Below are 5,346 nucleotides of genomic sequence, written 5' to 3'. Positions count from 1 at the left end.
TATAAGATAACAGGATAAAAAGGATTTAAATTTAAGGATTATAAGAGAGGATCATAAAAGGAATATAATGTATTGAGAAAGGTTAAGGAAACCCAAGTAATAAGATCCCGGGTATGATCCCTCAAACGATAAACGAGAACGAAAGTTAAGTGAACCGTATAACAGATCAGCGGTCATTAGCCAAGTGATTAAGAGTTAAGCAAAGGGTTAGAGGGGAGTGATGTCACCTCACCAACAAGAAGAGGACAAGTGTGGGAGGGTGACATCACAGGATGACCTAAGCATGACATAAGGGAAGGAGGTGTGGTTGATTAATAACCACACACATTTTCATGGTTAAAAATGATCAAAACAAACAAAATCAACCAACCAACAAATCATTTCACCAAAACACAAAGTTTATTTCACTTTCTTCATCAAAAGCTCTCGACTTTCTTCTTCTTCAAAGAAAGAAAAATTCAAAATCCTAGTTCCAAGCTTCATTAATTAGTGAGGTAATTATCTAAGACTCCTTATGCATAGATATAGCTATCCTATAAGTTTGAGCTTCTAATTCATTCATAATATCTTCCTAAAAATCATAGAAGAAGAGGGTGAATAGTGTTTTTCAAGAACTTAAAATTTTGTTCTTGAGTTTTTGTTTAGATTAAGCTTGGATAAGGACTTTTAAGGGTGATTCCAAGCTAATTACTTGATTCTCCACTCTCCAAGGAAGGTATAACCCCTCCAAACCCTAACTTTACTTGAGTATTAGGTTTAGTTTTGTTGTTATGGTTCATGAGAAGCATGATTCTTGTAGACTTAGAGATTGGTTGGTTTTATTATGTTTTGGAGTTGTAAATCTTGATGATTAGTTAATAAACTTAAGTAAACTCTTAGTTCATAATTGAGAAATAAGTATGAATTGGTAATATTGAGTTGTTGGGGCTGTTGTAGTATGGTATGGATGGATTTTAGTTGTATGAATGAATTGTGGTTGATTGGTGGTTGGTTTGGAGTAGAATAAAAATTGGTAATCGCGTAAACATAGCTGTCGTAATGTCCGATTTACTTTAGACTATTTTTGCTCTTAACATTAGGACCCGAGAACTCCCTGTTAAATTTTGACCATTGCCATGATTAGATAGTTCATATTACGAGCTTCGTTTTGATATGTGGTTCGTTTGAATCCGATGTACGGTTTAGGAGAAACGACCATTTTAAGTAACGGGGTTTCGCGAACGAACCATTACCCCTCGCCTTACTTTGAAACATAGGTTAAAGACCTTAAAGGACTAATTGGAGTATGAATCATTTATGTAAAGTGTATTAGGTAGTTGGTAAGGCACTCGCGAAAGAATCTCCTTAAAACCCTTAATGGTTAATTTATTAAAAATGGTAGAGTCGATGTTCCCGAGTATATTATATATATATATATATATATATTTATATATATATATATTGATATAGTTTTCAAAACTATTAATCGAATAAGTTTTATTCGATAACTTTATTTTATTTAATGAATATTACTTTGAATATTCATTCGAGGACTTATGACTCGGTTTATTTTATTTAATGAATATTAATTTGAATATTCATTCGAGGACTTATGACCCGCTTTATTTTATTTAATGAATATTATTTTGAATATTCATTTGAGGACTTATGACTCCGCTTATTTATTAAATAATATTCTTTATTTTATTAAAGAATAATATTTCGATAATCAAACTTATTTTCGATTATTCAAATAAAGATCGTACTTTCGTATAAGTATATCTTTGGTTATTTATTATTCATTTCAAGTATGAGTTTTTAAAACTTTTACTTCAATTATTTTTGTAAGGATTATCCTTATGGGAATATTATTTAAATAATAATATTCAGATATTTTCTAATATATTGGGACTGATTTATTTTATTAAATCGGCATTACTCCAAACATTCTTAAAAATGTTTTCGAGTCTTCAAAATGATTTTTAAAGGTTAGAGCGGATCCCAAAACTCATTTTTATATTTAAGATCTTCCTTTCAAGGGGATTTAAATACTCGCTCAAAACCTGAGGGATCCGGCTCTGTGGTATATTTTATATTCGCAACGTGGTTGCTGTTTTGAGACAACAATTTGATTACTTGCCCAATGTTCGGGAAGTAAGTCCATCTAATTGAGTCGGCATAAGCGACAGGCCGGGGTACGGTCTATGAAGGTGTAAGTGGCTGGGTAACAGTCCATCCACGCGTGAGTGGCTGGGTAACGGTCTAGCGCGAGGTCCGAATGTGACCAGGGTGATGACCGGCCGGGAATTCATCCATCTACAGTAGAAAAAGTTACTTATTGGTATCTTTGCCTGATCAGCAAGATATCGGGTTTATGCCACAATTATTTTCCTTTCCAAAAATTCATTGGATGTTACAAACTCTGTTCATACTTTACATGACAGAGGTTTTCAGGAAATGTATAAGAGATATATGTGTGGACATATATATCGGGACTTAATGAAGTATCTCATAACTTCATTTCATTCAATAATATTTCAAAGATTTAATCTATTCAAATCTTATCTTGTAGTCTCATCTATGTGATGAACTGTCGAAAACTCATTATACTTTGAACAATGGTAGTTCAAGTAGTTTTATAAATGATATAAGTATAGTGAAGTATTTGGTAACTTCATCCCTTGTTTTTGCTTATATCCAGTAAGTAATTATCTTACACTTGATAAAGGATTTTAGTAAGTTATCCATTTAGATACTTGCATTATTGTTTACACTATATATTATCTTGCGAGTTGTAATGATCACTCTTGCTTTATTTATTCATCACACAACAACAGTTAGGAAAGATGGCCAGACTCAAGCTGACCCAGCGCAAGAGCGTGGGAAGCGCCCTGCGCCTTCCCGTTGAGATCATAGCTGCTATAGCTGCAGAGGTAGAACTATCTGTAGATCAGACCTTCTACTTTTGGGAACCAAATATTGTATAATTATAACTTGTGGCAGATAATGGCAATTAACTGTAAACTTATCAAGTAATCATTTTGGGTTGTAATAACTTTTAAATTGTGGATTCAAGGACTTGTACTTATTTCAATTTCATCTCTGAGACTATAACGGGTTATGGTGTGTGTTAGTGTGGGGTCATAGCACGAGGTTATTTATTATTAATTCAGTTAAGTGATATTGTGGAAAGAAAGACCGTGACGACCCGGATCCCTGACCCCGGATCTGGGGGTGTTACACTATTCAACTTCTATCTCTTTTGTGGATGCTTGATAGTAGGGTATTCGTACATCGAAAGTTGGCGTTTACTAGTTTCGTGTTATCTGATTAGTGTCATCACCATTGCATGATAAGGTTAAGAACAAAAAGGCTATTGAATGAAGTATTTAATGAAGTTAGAATCCCATGTTTATCTCATATAATATACAACCCTCTTTACTCTCCTAGTTGTAATTGTTAGTTTAATTCTTAGTTATAAACAACCCCAATTTGTTATTTGTCTTAGCATTGAGCGATAACCATACATTGTTGCATAGGTACATAAATTGAACTTAACCTAAACCAGTCTCTGTGGGAACGAATCTGATTTATATCTTATACTACTTGTGAACGCGTATACTTGCGTGTAATTTTAGCGCGTGTGTTAACGTCCTAACAAATTTTTGGCGCCGCTGCCGGGCACTCGGTGTTAATTTTTAGTTTATGTGCTTGTCATCAGTGGTCATTAAAGTTCACTGACTCGGACTCTTTTACTTTCATGGTTTATTTGTTTGTGTTTCAGGTACTCATTACAATGGGAGATCCAGCAGCACGAACGAAAGCCTTGATGGATTTTTCTCAACCCAAGACCAATGACATTCAATCTAGCATTGTCATGCCAGCTATCACAGCTAATACCTTTGAGAGCAAGCCTGGCATAATTCAATGGGTGTAGAATTCAATCCAGTTTGGGGGTTCTCCAACGAAAGATCCCAATATGCACATTAAGGATTTCATTGAGATCTGCGACACCTTCAAGTTCAACGGTGTTTCTGAAGATGCTGTGAAGCTGAGACTATTCCCATTCTCTTTGAGGGACAAGGCTAAGAGCTGGTTAACCTCTCTACCAGCTGGTTCGATTACTACTTGGGAGAATCTTTCTCAGAAGTTTCTTATTAAATTCTTCCCTAAGGCGAAGATAGCTACAATCAGAAACGCACTTACTCAATTTGCGCAACAATCGGGAGAATCTCTATGTGAAGCTTGGGAGCGCTACAAGGAGATGCTTAGGAAGTGTCCTCATCATGGAATACCTGATTGGAAGATCATCAATTGCTTCTTTAACAGTTTAGGAGCACAATCAAGACCCATGCTCGATGCAGCATCAGGTGGAGCATTATGGGTAAAGAGCTATGAAGAAGCTTATGATCTAATTGAACTAATGGCTGCTAATGAATATCAGTATCCAACCCAAAGATTGCCACAGGGTAAGGTAGCAGGAGTTCTTGAAGTGGATACAGCTACGGCTATCACAGCTCAACTAAAGGAGTTGTCTATGAAGATCGATTCTCTGGCCAACTATGGTGTTAATCAGATAACCAGTGTTTGTGAGCTATGTGCAGGTTCACATGCGATGGAGTAATGCACTATATCTAGTGAATCAGCTCAGTTTGTGAGCAACTTTCAGAGATTGCAGCAACCAGTTCCACACACTTATCATCCTAACAACTGGAATCATCCTAACTTTAGATGCAGCAACAATCAGAATGTGATGCAACAGCCATTCCAGCAGTTTGGAAATGAGCAATTCAATCTTCCTAGTTTTCAGCAACAATTCGCACCAAGACAACAACTCCAAATTCAACAACAAACTCATGGTGCATATCTATCTTTGAATGAAAAATCTGAATTGGAGGAGTTGCGGCTTATGTGCAAAAACCAGGCTCTTATATGCCAAAGCCAGGTTGTTTCTATCAAGACTCTGGAGAACCAAATAGGGAAAATTTCTAATGCCTTATTGAATCAACCACCAGGAACGCTTCCTAGTGATACAGAAACCAATCGAGGCAAGAGGGAAGTTAAAGAACAGGTGAACGCCATCACCTTGAGGTCTGGAAAGGTCGCAAGCCCCCAAATTCAGCAAGACGAAGAGCCTGAAAAATCTCAAGTTTCAGAAAATACAGTTGTGGCTGAAGAAGAAGTACAAAAGGAAGCAGAGGTGGAACTAAGGAAGACTACTGTGGAACACACTCCTCCTGAGGGTAATACAGGGGAGAAACAGATCTATCCTACACCTCCTTTTCCTAAGAGGCTGCATAAAAATAGCTGGGTAAGCAGTTTGAGAAGTTTCTGGAGGTGTTCAAGAAACTTCATATCAACATACCT

General features: G+C 36.3%; 1 non-coding gene across 1 annotated transcript; it reads right to left on the bottom strand.

Moving 5' to 3' along the window:
• Nucleotides 1-4,165: 4,165 nt before the first annotated feature.
• Nucleotides 4,166-4,272, bottom strand: LOC141716013 (small nucleolar RNA R71). The gene has a single exon (XR_012572748.1). It is a non-coding gene; the product is annotated as a small nucleolar RNA R71 (small nucleolar RNA).
• Nucleotides 4,273-5,346: the final 1,074 nt, after the last annotated feature.

The sequence above is a fragment of the Apium graveolens genome, chromosome 3 (assembly GCF_009905375.1).
Source record: "Apium graveolens cultivar Ventura chromosome 3, ASM990537v1, whole genome shotgun sequence".
Taxonomy (NCBI): Eukaryota; Viridiplantae; Streptophyta; class Magnoliopsida; order Apiales; family Apiaceae; genus Apium; species Apium graveolens.
Note: the sequence above shows the minus strand (reverse complement) of the source record. Positions and strands in the feature narration are given on the sequence as shown.